Source organism: Carex rostrata, chromosome 6 (genome assembly GCF_964058835.1).
Source record: "Carex rostrata chromosome 6, lpCarRost1.2, whole genome shotgun sequence".
Classification (NCBI taxonomy): Eukaryota; Viridiplantae; Streptophyta; class Magnoliopsida; order Poales; family Cyperaceae; genus Carex; species Carex rostrata.
The window spans coordinates 4,550,397-4,566,397 of record NC_135923.1 but is presented as its reverse complement, the minus strand read 5'-3'; the positions used below and the strand labels follow the sequence as shown (position 1 = coordinate 4,566,397).

The 16,001-nt window shown below is 34.1% G+C and overlaps 1 long non-coding RNA gene across 4 annotated transcripts; it reads left to right on the top strand.

The window, feature by feature from the left end:
* The first annotated feature begins 10,632 nt into the window (after nt 1–10,632).
* LOC144555101 (uncharacterized) lies at nt 10,633–14,077 on the top strand. Of its 4 annotated transcripts, none has more exons than XR_013511970.1 (3): nt 10,633–10,838; nt 10,978–11,766; nt 13,034–14,077. It is a non-coding gene; the product is annotated as an uncharacterized LOC144555101 (long non-coding RNA). The 4 variants fall into 4 exon arrangements; XR_013511969.1 differs by having other exon boundaries at nt 12,419–14,077; XR_013511967.1 differs by having other exon boundaries at nt 10,978–12,606.
* Nucleotides 14,078–16,001: the final 1,924 nt, after the last annotated feature.

Here is a 16,001-nt window from a genome sequence, read left to right as displayed (position 1 = left end):
CTCCATATTTAATATGTGTTTGGAGACTAAATTTTACATTTTTTGGAAAAAATTTACTATTTATTAAGCCACTTTGAAAATCGCTGATTCAATGGTAACAGTTAGGGGTGCACAAAAAATTCGAGATTCGTGATTCGATTCGAGTTCGATTCGAAAAAGTTCGAAAAAAAATCGATTTGAAAGTAATTTGGTTCGAAATTAATTCAAACCAGTTCGATTCGAAATTAATTCAATTTCGAATTCGAACCCAGCCCAATTCGATTCGTTAGTTCGCGAATATTTTTTGGTTCGAAACAGGCCCAATGCGGAACAGCTGTCTCTTGCTGTCAAGGAGAGAGAAGGTGCAGAACAGCTGTCTCTTGCTGTTAAGGAGAGAGAACAGGCTGTCTCTTCGTTTACTGATATCTCCATATTTGATCTATTGTTCCGACCAATTCTTGTACCAAAATCTGCGTTTTAATATCGCGTATTTTACATTGAATATCCATAGAATGTGGTACTGCTGCGATTTCATTCTTATTTTGCAGAAAACGGACGAAATCAGGGAAGTTACTGAATTCTGAGACATCTGATGCGACCCTCATCACATCTGATGCGACCCTCATCACATCTGACGCGACCCTCATCACATCTGACGTGACCCTCATCAGAGTCGATGCAGGTGGCATCAGACCTGATGAGGGTCGCATCGCGAGCTTCCAGAGCAGACAACAAAGGCCCAATTAAGGCCCAGAATTGAAGCACTCGTTTTGAAATGTCTATAAATAGACCACCCCTGCTACGAGGGAGGGGGTTCCGAATTTTGAAGATTCAAAACCTCAAGAATTGGAGTGTTGATGAAGAAAGAAGAGAGAGATTGGAGATCGCTTGGAGAAGAAGAGAAGATTGCAAGATCCTCTCCAATCCACCTTGGATCTTCGAGCTTCATCATGATCTCTTCTCTTCTCCTCTCTTTTATGCTTTCTTTCACCATGCTTGAGTAGATCTTTAGTTCCTAGGGTTAGGATGTAGTCTCTAAACTTTGTCTTTGAGTTGCATGTTGTTTTGATCTAAGTTTGAACTTGTGTGATTCTTTGTTTGAGTATTCATTGATTGCTTGATTTTGATTGCTTGATTGATTCTTGATTGTCTACTGTTAGATGTCTATAGAATCTCTTCTAGTAATTTGACCTTGATGTTTCTTGCAATTGTGATTGAGTATTTGAAGTAGATTTATGATCAATAGTAGCCGAGAGGTGAACTTTCCATTATCGAAATGTTGTGGATACTTCTAGCAAACCAGACAATCAATTTAGGTTAGATACCAGTAGGTGAGAGCTACAGGTTGAAGCCTCGCACAAGAAATCAACTTAGATACGAACACATGTCAGCTCTGCTCGAGGGCCATGCAACCCGCATCAGAGATGATGCGAGTCGCATCATACGGGTCGCATCAGAGATGATGCGAGTCGCATGATAGGTCCAGAGAAGGCAAAGTTTGGGATGAAACCTGAAACCCTGGGAGCGTCTTTTATCATTGTTCAAAACCAAAACCTTTAATTGCTTTCATTTACTGTTAATAGAATTGACACTCAAAATTAGGAAATATAAACAAACCAAACCCAACTTTTCACACTTCTAGTACCTAACTCGGATTAGTAAGAATTTAGAACTCGAATTGTACCGTCCCTGAGGATCGATACCTTATTATACTATACGGATAGGACTGTGCACTTGCAGTCTTAGACGAGAGTAGATTCAAGGTTTAAACTGGTACAGCTAGCTGTACCTGAAACTTTGTAGCATACTTTTGTAAGCGAACATTTACGTACGCTTTCATCCCAAAATTACTAAACAACTCATGTTCTCGCGATGGCCATGAATGGAGCTTCGAGCTAGGGTTAGAGTTTCAGCGAGACCTGGATTAGAATCCGGTCGATGATTGGCAGCCTCAATGACAAGGGCAATTTAGTAAATTAGAAGCAGATTGAATTTTGTTCCCTTCTTCTCTAGAACAGGCTTTCATCGCAAAATTAGCTTTTCCTTTAAGCTTTTACGGTTCGTGAATAGATCTCGAATTTTTTGGCCTTTTGACTTAAAAGTTCACGAATCTTGAATTTTTTGCTCTCAATTTCAAACTAATTTCGAATCAAAATGAACTAGTTCGAATTATATCGAACCAAATTCGAATTGGTCTTTTATGTTCGAAATCTATTTCAATTTCGAACTGAATTCGATTCGAAATAATTTCGAATTCGAATTCGAACTATATCAGATTCGATTCGCTTCGGTTCGTTTGCAGCCCTAGTAACAGTAAAATCAAAAGGCACCGTTGGATCAGCGATTTTCAAAGAGGCTTAATAAATAGTAAAAAAATTCCAAAAAATGTAAAATTTGGTCTCCAAACACATATTAATGTGGAGAACAAGATAAACGGTTTGAATCTGTCATTTGGCGTTTGAATCCGATGATTTATAGTCCAATGCACAAAAATGCATATGCATTGCAATGTATGATAGCCTTGCTCTATATATATATACTAGTAATCGTGTCCGTGCACAGCAACGGGAGCAAATTATGTAGTAGAAATCATTAAGCTCCTTAATAAGGAGGAGAGATAATTTAAATCAAATTTGTAGTGAAAAATAGTTAAATACTATATTTATCTACAAGATAACACATGTGAACTCTAGTGTCCCCAGGTACCGTGCGTGGTTCAGAGGCACGTTCCACAGGTGCGGCGCGCGGTCTACGGGCACTGGGATCATATGCGGCGCGACCAGTGCATACTTAAGTGTTGAAACTCATAATTTGGAAAATTCAACTATGTGCGATTTGAAAATTCAACGGCTGAGCATCATTCCGAAAAAAAAACAGTAAATCAGGACCCTTGCAGGATCTAGACATTAAGCTCCTTAATAAGGATGAGATATATATATATATATATATATACACACACTAGTATCATGTTGTGCTTTGCAACAGGGACATATTATAAGAGGAAAAAAAATCATAGAAAATTACATATTTTCATAAAAAAAAATACATTATGATTCTCATTGGTTTTTTTCTGAGAAGAAAACCTGTAGATATATATATATTTATCTCAAGAATCCAAATATTGCATTGCCAAAGAGAGAGAAAGTTATAAAAAAAACATACATATGATAACTACCTACTTTAAGCATCCATGACTCTTAATTTAAAATAGAAAAGGGACCTATCAACTCGCCTTTTGCAACCTGGTAAATAGAAAAAGGCAAGGGACCTATTTGTGACCGTCTCCATTTTGTCTTGACAACTCCTCTTACCAGCAAATATGGTGATGTCTTAGAAATTGAATGAAAATTAACTAAACCGCAATGTAAAAACTAGCTAAAACGCAACTAAGATCCTAATTAAACTACTGACGAATGAACTGCATTGCAGTCCCACATTGTTCATATTTTGGACACCTTTCATGCATTAAGTAGTATGAACACCTATTCTTTGACAATAACAGTGCAGTTACAAAAAGTAAGAACTTAGCTCACTGTTTTTTCCCTATTCAAAAGAGCTAAAAGAAAAATTTTCAAAATTGTTGCATAATTTTAATCTATACAACCTAAATGTTTGAAAATGCATAGAAGTGATGTTTGAACGACATGTCTAGAGGTCTACACAACTTAATTTCAAACATTTTATTAAGGATTTCATCAAATTTAACTGGTCAACTCACAATTGATTATAAAGAAATATATTAATTTTTCTTACAGCCGTGAAAAATCCGGCCTAAAAATGTTGATCCGGGTTATTTGCCGCAGTCTTTCTAATAAATCGAATTATATTGTATTCCATCTATTTTAAAGAAATATATTAAACATTTCTAATATTTCAATACAAAAAATAAATTAATTAAAAAATTATGTTTTGTAAAGAAAAACACAAAACCGGGGAGAATCTCACCGGTTTCTTTCCTTGAAACTGGACAAAATCTCACCGGTCTCATGCAATTTGGGAAACCGGTGAGATTTGACCGGTTTGGGCAATTTTCAAAATCCTGCACAAAAGTGGGTACAACTTGAAATTTATTATTTTTTTTGGATATTAATAAAAATTTCGAAAAGATGATTTGAAACTTTAGATATTTCTCTTATTTTATAAAAAAAAAAAAAAAAAGATAAGCAGCTTTTTTTTTTAACATTTCATGGGCACAAATGAGATTTTTGATGTTTAAGATTTTACAAGGGTATTTGCAACACTCTTTCAACAGTAAAAAATTTATTTTATCTCTGCATCCAATTCAGCACCAAAGTCTTTACCATCTACAGGAATTGATGCCACAAAGATAAGTATAATTAAAAAGAACCTAACCCACGATATAGAAAAATAATCATTTTTTGATATATAAAGAAAGTATACTACAAATATAAAAGTAAGGTTTCTTTTATAAAATGAACAATTACTTGTCCAAATAAAGAATAAGTACACTGGTTCTAAGCTTCATGTCACATGCTCAACAAAACACAAGAATAAAGTTTGAAACAAAATTAAAAATAAATGTCAGACTTCTCTTGTCAGATTTAAATGAAAGGCAATGGAGCTTAGTAATATGATAACTAAGATTGCAAAATGAATTAAAAACTTCTTTAATTAGACAGTCTGAAATTGCTAATCTTGTCGGACATCACTTTTATCTTGCTGTCGATATTGTCACAAGATACATATTTCAATCCTAAATTAGCTAAATCAGTTAGAAAAATCTATAGAATTTGTTAAATTTGATATTTTACTATGACTCTTACCAAAGTTTTTTTTTTTAAGGTTAGTGGCTTTAAGTATCAATTAACAATTTCATTGATAAGAAAAAACTATTTTAATCCGATTCCTAACCCTCTCTGATAGAAATCATGCGTCCTGTTCTGGATACGAACTATTTCAGACATAAAATATATTTGCCAACTATTTCAGATAATATATATATTTGCAGACTATTTCAGGAAAAATATTTCTCAATTTTCACGTCTAGCTCAAATTGATGGACGACAGAAATTAATTAAGTGTGAAATTTAGCAAACTCAAATATTAAAAATAGAATCAAAGTTTATAAATATCTTTCGTCTATATTTTAACGTGAGACTATATCTATATTTTCAGGGTACCATTATATATTTCGTTTTATATCATTGATATTGGTTCTTTGTTATCTATTTCTCAGAAATTTATAACAGCACACCGATGAAAAGTTTTATGGATACATTACTGTCAATATCTTGTGTTCGTTTAGAAACTGTGAAGGCAAAAGAAGAACGAAAGTATTCTAGGATTATTAGGACAAAGTTTCGACCAGTGCTTCTAGCTTTTCAGAAGGTACGGACTAATATTTTAATTTTATTATTCGTAGGTTTTGATTTTTTTTTTTTTTTTTTTTTTTTTTTTTGAGTAATATAGGTTTTGATTTTTCAGACTGCTTATTGGAAGTGTCTCTTTAACAAATGAAATTAAAATCTGGTCTGAATTTCTATATGATTTTGTTGAACTTATAATATTTGTGCCTTTTACCGTTCCAAGAATTCAAGTTCTTCATGCATCATGCATGTACAACAATAACATAACCCAGGCGCGGAACCAAGGGGTTAAGCGGGGGTCAGGCACCCCCCAACAACTTGTGTATGCATGTGGAACTAAAGTGATTTTGTTTGTTTGCATGTTTAGTTGTATGTGTATCTATTAATAAATTTAAAATGAAATATAGGTTAAAAGACCAGTTTTTGGGGGCACACAATAACAAATTAAAAAAAATAACTAATTAAAGTTTACCATCTAGCATATATATAACAATTAATCCACTGTAACACTACGGTCGTGAGAGCTATATTTTTCCATTTTTTGGGACAATGTTTTATTTGGCCTTAAAAAACTATGGAAAATTACATTATTTGTGGTTTAATTAGAACCGTATGAAAACACTGAAAAGTACTTAATCTTCACTTGTTTCATCAAACGTAAGCAGGGCCTTCACAAAGCTAAGAAAGTATTAACAAGTCGTAGAGAAGATCAGAACAGAAGGGAATGGGCAAATCTTAATATAGAATTGCTTCATCTGATATCGAAGAAAATGGAAAGCATTTCGAACTTCATCATTTTTCGTGCTGTGTGTAAGGATTGGCGCTTGGCCACTGACCCAACTGATGCTCCCGCGCAACTCCCTTGGCTTATCTGGCCAACTGTTCCAAAAGAAAAGCGACCCTTCGACCCAAGACAATATCCATTTAGACTGGACAATGCATACTTTGTATACTCTCTCTCATCTGAGGCAACCCAACGAATCCGCCTTCCGGTAAATAATGTACCTATAGCGACGTCGTCCGCTGGTTTCATGCTTGTTTTTTATTATCCTTCCTCTATTTTCTTCCTCAATGTGCTTACTGGTGCCAAAGTTACCCTTTCTTTTTTGAACCCTCCAATATTGCTTTATAATATTAAAACCCTTGGCCATAGCTTTAGCCATAATTCGAGCATTATGGACACTGAGATCTTTTTATTAATCAATAACTTTGCTGATGCTATAGATTTTAATACCGAAACAATGAAATATCAATTTGTCAGAATTCAACCACCTAATACTATCAAACGCATCTCAATTATACTTCCTAAGCCAGCTGTGTTTGGGTACTACAAAGGAAGGATATTTGCGTCAATTAAAAAACAAAGAGCCACTTGGGTTTATGACGCTTCAAGTGGAACTAAGACAAGCATAGAGATACCGCATCCAGGTGGGTGTGTTAATTTTAATTTTAATTTCTTGATTGATGCAATGGGAGATCTTTTTGGGGTGATGTCATACGTTCGCAGCTCATGGAAATTTGAGGTATACCGTCTGGAGCATACAGATGATTTTGGTTGTTGTCGATGGTCTAAAATAAATGGGATTGGAGATCGAGTTCTCTTCTTGCAGGATGATAATTATGGTTTTTGTTTGATGGCCAATGATATCAAGGGACATAAAGGAAACTATATATATTACAAAGAGAAAAGTTTTTATTGCCACGAACTTTTTACTGGTCGTCTTTGTCGGTATGACATCGGAGATGGGACTACAGAACGGCTGGGCATGACATCACCGGAAGCCCTATGGTTTGTGCCGAGTCTGTGCTAGCTTTAGCACCTACACATTGTTTTCATTTTGGTTTTTTATTTTTGTAATACAAGAGTTCTTGAAATATTGTGTATTGGACTGTTTGAGTGGTATATAAAGAGGACATACATATATATGTAGAGAGAGGGGTTGGCTAAGATTCAAATAGTTGTTGCCGATGGTCTAAAATGAATGCGATTGGGGATCGAGTTCTCTTCTTGCAGGATGATTATTCTGGTTTTTGTTTGATGACCAATGATATCAGTGGACAGAGAGGAACCTATATCTATTTTAAAGAGGAACATTAATTGGTATTATGACTGCCACCATTCTTTTATAGGTCGTCTTTGTCGGTATGACATGGAAAATGGGACTACATAATGGCTGGTCTTGACATCACCGGAAGCGCTATGGTTTGTGCCAAGTTTATGCTAGCTTTAGTACCTGCACATTGTTTTCATTTTGGTTTTAATTTTTGTAATGCAAGAGCTTTTGCAGTATTGTGTATTGGACTGTTTAAGTGATATATGTAGAGGATGGGCTAAGATCCTAATTAAACTAAACCGCAACTAAGATCCTAATTAAACTATTGACGAATGAACTGCATTGCAGTCCCCCATTATTCATGCTTTTGACACCTTTCATGCATTAAGTAGTATGAACACCTATTCTTTGACAATAGCAGTGCAGTTACAAAAAGTAAGAACTCAGCTCACTATTTTTTTCGTATTCAAAAGAGCTAAAAGATGATTTTTCAAAATTGTTTCTTGATGCTTAATCTATATACAATCTAAATGTTTGAAAATGCATAGAAGTGATGTTTGGACATGTCTAGAGGTCTACCCAACTTAATTTCAAATATTTTATTAAGGATTTCATCAAATTTAACTGGTCAGCTCACAATTAACTGTAAAGAAATATATTAATTTTTCTTACCGCCGTGAAAATCCAACCTGAAAAATATTGATCCGGGTTATTTGTCACAGTCTTTCTAATAAATCAAATTATATTGTATTTCATCTATTTTGAAAGAAATATATTAAATATTTCTAATATTTCAATACAAAAAATAAATTAATTAAAAAAATTATGTTTTGTAAAAAAAACACAAAATCGGTGAGAATCTCACCGGTTTCTTTTCTTGAAACCGGTCAAAATCTCACCAGTCCCAATTTGAAAAACCGATGAGATTTTGACCAGTTTGAGCAATTTTCAAAATCCTACACAAAAGTGGGTACAGCTTGAAATTTATTAATTTTTTGGGTATTAATAAAAATTTCGGAAAGATGATTTGCAACTTTAGATATTTCTCTTATTTTATAAAAAAAGATAAGCAATTTTTTTTTTGTGAACATTTCATGGGCACAAATGAGATTTTTGATGTTTAAAATTTTACAAGGGTATTTACAACACTCTTTCAACAGTTAAAAATTTATTTTATCTCTGCATCCAATTCAGCACAAAAGTGAACAAATATCAGCGGGGCCTTCTTTACCATCTACAGGAATTGATGCCACAAAGATAAGTATATAATTAAAAAGAGCCTAACCCATGATATCGAAAAATATTCATTTTTTGATATATAAAGAATAAGTATACTACAAATATAAAAGGTTTCTTTTAAAAAATGAACAATTACATGTCCAAATAAAGAATAAGTACACTGGTTCTAAGCTTCGTGTCACATGCTCAACAAAACACAAGAATAAAGTTTGAAACAAAATTAAAAATAAATGTCAGACTTCTCTTGTCGGGTTTAAATGAAAGGCAATGGAACTTAGTAATATGATAACTAAGATTGGTAAATGAATTAAAAACTTCTTTAATTAGACAGTCTGAAATTGCTAACCTTGTCGGACATCACTTTTATCTTACTGTCGATATTGTCACAAGATACATATTTCAATTCCAAATTAGCTAAATCAGTTAGGGAAATCTATAGAATTTGTTAAATTCGATATTTTACCATGACTCCTACCAAAGTTACACCTAGTAATATCAATAAGCAAGTCAAACATCTAATTCAAGCAGAAATATGAAATTCAATTTGCAAGGCGTTGGAGATGCTCTTGTGACTAGAAATATGAAATGTCATTGTTATTCTGATTTATTATGAAGATTTGATTTATGTACAACCAACTGGGAAAACAAGGTAGGACCAAATGACACCAAAAAAAATAGTACATTTTATTGCTCTTTATAAACACCGTGTACGAAAGTTGAAAACCATCCATCTATTATTTTTTGAAAAGATCCAAATTTTTCATTATTGATTTCAAAATAAAACATTTTCATACATAGTATACACATTTTAAATTAACAAGTACTCACTCTACTGTCATGCAACTATAAAATTAACCTATTTTTTAGCAGACTGGACTACAAGATGGAGTTAATAAACATTAAATGAACAATGGTAATTAAGACCAGGAACCTTACTAGAAAAAGATTATGAGACTTCTTTTCAAATATCTTCCTTGTTGGCTTGCTCACTATTAAAGCTTTGTTGTTTAATTTCTATCTTTGGTTTCTCATAGTTCAAATCTTATAGAAGAAGATTGAAAGAAATGATTTTTTTTTAAGAACTTTATTTTCAGACATAACTAAAAGCGCTTACTACAAACGTTTGAAAACCAAATGTTACAATCATTTTAGATTTTTTTTTTTATTTGTTCGGATAGGTAGAAAATCACTAATTTTAAATGGTCCAAAAAATTTAGATCAAATTATTTTCTACCTATCTAAAATATAATAAAATAATTTTTGAAAAGAATGTAAAATTTGATCACCCATTACATATTCGAATCAACTTTAAAAGATATAAATTCATAGTCCGGATTGCTCGAAATATATACTAGTGATAAGAATCTGAAATCTTAATATTTGAGTTTAGATTCTGACTGTCCGATCAGAATTCAGACGAATGGGACAACCAGTATCAAAAAATTATTTATACCGGTCCCTTCAATATTTGTGCCAAACGAATGGGACAACCAGTATCAAAAATCAAAATTTCTGAAACCTCAGGTGATATGATATCACACAGTAATGCATCATCGCCTCGTTGGATGGTTGGAACCAATCAATATCCACGAATAGATTGAAATATGAAAACCCCAAATGTCAGATGTTTATTTATAATTATCGGCCTAGCCTAATTGAAGCAAAGCTGGAGAGAAATGCACTGGAATCACAAACACATGACTGAACGAAAAACGAAAACAGGCTTCACATGAACTGGATCGAAATTGGGCTTTCATCCATGGGCCGTGAGTACTATTCGGATCCGAATCAATAGTCTCTCTTTTGAACTGTCTGTGACTGGAGATGATCCGGGCACTGCTGTTTAATTGGTCGTCTGGACGAGTGCGTATCCTCCGAGATATCTCAACTTTTGCGTGACCGACGTGTCCGGTGCCTATTCGGTGATAGCGCAGGGGGCCTGTATTATTTGTGCTTTGAGATTCGTGCAGAACTTAATTAAAAGGTTAAAATTTTCCGTAAAGTCACGCAAAGTGTTTTGGTAACGTGTTTAGCCGAAATATCTAATTTCCGTTTGTTTGGATACCTTCGTTTTCAATTTCAGACTCTTTGCAACAGATCCAGGTTCAATTCTCTTCTTCTGTCTAACTTGGTGGCGACGCAAATTGGATGTGATCGGAATGGTGACGCGATCTCTAAAACTTTAGTCCGGTCTTTGTTCATCTGTCTAACAGATCGGCGCAAATTGCAACTGATCGAGGTTCAGTTCTCGCCTTCTGTCTAACTTTAATCTGGTCTTTGTTCATCTGTTGAATTTTTATGCCTTTTTGATTGCATGCCAGTACCCTGCTGTTGAATTTACCGATTTCTGTGTTTACTTTTTTTTTTTTTTTGGTTAGCACCCCTCTTCATATGGCTGTACGAGGTGGTAATTTGGATTGCATCAATTGCTTTCTTGGGGGCTGATTGGCTTCAAGCTAAAATACATTAGTATTGTGGATCTTACCTAAATTTTTTCTTTTACTTCAAATTAATCTCAAATATTTGAAGGTTTGCTAAAATTCAGTGAATTCTAATTGTTTCAAAAGCTGTTAGAAAGTTTAATTCTTTGGCAAACAAGGATTTTGAAGTTTATTGCTTAATCTGGTATGATGATTTATTTTTCGGTTGTAAGTGGAAATTGGATCTGATAGTGAATTTTGGTGAAACCATCTTAAAATATATATTAAAAGGTTAAAATTAAGATCTCATTTTTGACAACATCCTTAATGGCATGCCAGCGATGTTATCATGTACCAGATACTGGTTAGGCATATTCTAATAAATCGAGGAACTTATTGTTAAATTCTGATCTGATGGGAAATTTTAAGATTTATTGCAAGTAAAGTTCAGATTCAAGAATTTTTTTTATTTATAATCTTTTTCACTCTATAACCAATAATTGCATTTAAGAGAAATTGTGTTTGTGGACATATGAAAAATGTATGGCATTAGTTCTTTATCTATTTTGTTCTTTTTAGAAGTAGTTTATATGTTTTACCGTTTCCTTTGCAATTACCATAGCAACCTCTTATCCTCTTTTTGTTTGCAATATGTTTTTCATGACTAGACTCTTTTTTTTCTTTTTCTATTTTTCTAATCTGAAGTGTGCATGCTTCACCTGTTGAGATGGACTCGGAATTCTGATGGTATATTTATCTTGCTTTTATTTGTTTGTTTATTGTACAATGCTACAAGATTTTCATAATACCTTTGTGAGGATTCACCCAATTTGCCTGAGCTTGAAATGGTTCACATTATCACATAAATGTTTATGTTATTTACCAAATACAATCAATTAATGGCCGTCTTTATTAAAAGACCAGTTTATTTTTTTAAGAAGCAAAATGTTTTTTTTTTTTATTGAAAAGAAGAAGCAAAATGTTGTTTTGTTGTTCTATGATGGACCTGTTGCAAATGCCCAATTGCCACTTATAGTAACATTACATAAAGGCACTCTCTTAAACTAAGATCCTACATAGACTACTTCAAGTTCAAATAATTCTTGAAAGCAATAACTTAAATTTTAATAGATTATTTGACCAAGCTTACCAGTACCGAAAGAGGCAAAATAATATAGCACACAAAAGTTGTAAAAGACTGAAAGATGCTTGTTTTGTCATGTTTTACACTCTTTCTTTATTCACAGTTCATCACTGCTACGATATTTAAAAAAAAAAAAACAAAGTGGATATGAATCCATACACAGCCAAATGTGGCAGCAAAGGCTGCCAAGATCCATGTCATGATCTCATCTGAATCTGATCCAACCTAACTAAAGCAAAAAATACCACAAGAAAGTACAGAGTATGTGTCATGTAAAGCAGTAAAAGATATACAGCAAGTGGAAATACAATCGGGTAGTGACAACCGATTGTCGTAGCAAATTCGACGCTCAGCAAGGCCGACCCCATAAGGAGAATAACGATGCACAGTTTTACAAGCATTTGAGCATGCGGTGGTGCCGGCCTTTGTGGTGGTGTCGCCTGGTAAGTACCCTGAAAGTTAAAAAAGTAATTAGGGATTGTTAAGAAAATCACTTCTCTTTTTTTTTATTGTGGTACAAGTACAACAATGAGACCATTGAATTGTAAAACTCAAACCTAGTTATCCATCTTTTCAAAGTTTGGACTGTGTTGGAATTTAACTTTGTTTCATCTGCTTTACACTAATACATAGATTAGTGTATGAAGTGCACAGTACGTAAAATTGGGTAAAAAAAAATGAGAACTATATGGGCACTAATTAGTTACTCTTATTTTGCAAGGGTATATGGGAAATTTGGACCTGTAAAATGATGCAGATTGAACCTCCCTCAAGTTTTACAAGATGCATTTACTGAAATGTATATTTTGCAAATAATAAGAAACTTACACAAATGTATTTACTGAAATGTATATTCTAAATTTGAAACAGAACAATTATGAAGTACTGTACAGAAACCAGCCATAGCTACCAGCATTATCCTCTTCTTCATTGGCAGGTGAGATGAAACAGGCATCAGGCCAGGTTAATGGTATATATTATGTTATTGTACTTGTCATAGTAGAGAAAATTGCAAATTAGTGTGTGATAAATAAGAAGAAAAAAAAAATACCCTGACAATCTGATCAGTCATCTCTTCTCCAGTTCCAGTTTCAGTCATGTTAGCACCAAAGGTCACATTGTGTGGTTCTTGCCCTGGTCTGGTGCGCTGCCCATTCGCACTGGAATCATTGCCACCTAGACATACAAAGTCGAAGCATTAATAGCAAAGAAATGAGTACCTCTACTTTGGTCCGATTGTTCAAGTATACTTCAAAATTGGCTGGAATTATTGCATCCTTATGAACCCAATCAAAGAAGGTACAAGTTGGTTGACATTATACTTCACTTACCAGTATTGAGATTGCCATCAGCAGTTGAACCAGGAGCGTTCTGCCCATCAGTAACCAAATGCAAAGTGTGCCCCTCTTTGACATCTATTACTGCATCTATTACATTTTATTAAGGATCTCCAAGCCCCAAAAGAAATGAAAACTACACATCACAAGATCTCCCTTTAGTCTTAAGGATCAGTTGTTTACAAAACAGGAGGAACCAATCTATAGTACCCAAAAAAAAACCCATTTGATATTTTATTTCTGACATTGAATGATGTTAGTGGGCTTGACCAACTTCTTCACTTGGATTGCAGAACCAAGTCCTGATGGAAAAACTTCTGATTTCATTATTTGCTATATATACTTAGGAAATCAGAATATAATAGTTGAGCACATGACTGCACAAAAGACAAACTAAAAACAAAGACAGGGAGTTTCAGAATATAGAACATAATATAATTAAGGATACCATATTCAGAGAGTGTTGGGTCATTATTTAAAACCCTTCCTCCAGTTATATCATTTAGTTCCCCCTTCAGCACAGCAACTGGCATCTGAAATTAATGCTCAAGTATTACACACAGTTGCATTCAGTTGGTTCTTATTATTCATAGAACTATTAACTATATATACTTAGGAAGTAGAGACAGAAAAATAAAAGGTAATAAATTAATTGAAGTTGTGGGAGTGAAACACAAAAAGATTATTTCTTGTTGCTTTTTACTTGATTATCTGTCGGTTTGATATTTATTTCAGATGTCTGTTCACCACTTCCATGACTTAAGCTGGTAGCCTCTCTAGACATATCATCAGACATCCTGCATCATCACAAGTTCAAAATAATATTACAAGAAAAAATACCAAATAAAAATTAGACAAAAATGTAATGGATCAAACTAAGCAGTTATTTTTAACAAGGGGAAATAAAAAATGAAAAGAAATTATCAAGTGGCAGGGACGGTATTCACAACCTACGATGATCCAAAGAGGGGAAATGAAATTAAATTTACACCAACTGTAGAAAAATTTGCACCCGAGATTAGGGAAAATCGGATCGATCGGACTACTGTACTAAGCAAGAGGTGGAATTAGGAGGAGAGAAATGGGGGAGCTGGTGCTTTACTTCCACTTGGTTTTTCCATTTTTCTCCTTTTCCTTGATTTTTTTTTTCTTTTTTGACAAGGCAATTGATTTGTCAGAAATGGGATCCAGACGAGAGACGTGTCCGGTGCCTATTCGCGGATAGCGCAGGGGCCAGTATTATATGATCTTTAGGATTCGTGCAGAACATATTTGTACGGTTGAGATTTTTCGAAAAGTCGCGCAACCTATGAGATATCTCAGTGGATGCGAATACGGTCCAGACGGCCCATTAAACAGTACTCACGGCCCATGGATGAAGGCCCAATTTCGATCCAGTTCATGATAAAACCATGTAGAGTTCATGCGAAGCCCGTTTTCATTTTTCGTTCAGTCATGTGTTTGTGATTCCAGTGCATTTCTCTCCAGCTTTGCTTCAATTAGGCTAGGCCGATAATTAGAGTGAGTCTATGGTACTATGCATATTACGATTTGTTACCGTGCTACGATTCTATATTCGAGTTTTCAAATCCTAATGGTCGATCCGAATCGTTCATCTTGTTCTCCATATTAATATGTGTTTGGACACCAAATTTTACATTTTTTGAAATTTTTTTACTATTTTTTTAAATTTATTGAAAATCACTGTTTTTGGATGGTCCAGAATTTTCAGATCAAGTGATTTTCTAAATATCTAAAAAAATAGTAAAAAAATTTCAAAAAATGTAAAATTTGGTCTCCAAACACATATTAATATGGAGAACAAGATAAACAATTCGGATCGACCGTTAAGATTTTAAAACTCGAATATAGAGCCGTAGCACGGTAACAACCCGTGCATAGTACCATATACTCACTCCGATAATTATAAATAAACTTCTGACATTTGGGCTTTTCATATTTCAATCTATTCATGGATATTGATTGGTTCCAACCATCCAACGAGGCAATGATGCATTACTGTGTGATATCATATCACCTGAGGTTTCAGAAATTTTGATTTTTGATACTGGTTGTCCCATTCGTTTTGGCACAAATATTGAAGAGTCCATATCCTCCAAGGTACCGGAGGTGCAATTGAAAACAATGGACGGTCCAGATCAATTTCATTCATATCAAACTCAATCCGGTGCATGTTGAGGCTATTGGGAGGCTGCTTTGAGATTCGTGCCAAGTGAAATGAACGGTCTAGATTCACCACTTGCATCTCAGGTACCTGGGGTGATGCGGATTCAATATTGAAGTGACCAGTGTATTTTATTTCAGACTAGATTCGTTTGGATTCCGATCGAATAGTCAGAATCTAAACTCAAATATTAAGATTTCAGATTCTTATTGTGTCCAGTAACTCACTAGTATATATTTCGAGTGTGGCTATGGTAATATGTATATTACAGAGCAATCCGTACTATGACTTCATATATTTTAAAGTTGATTCAAAT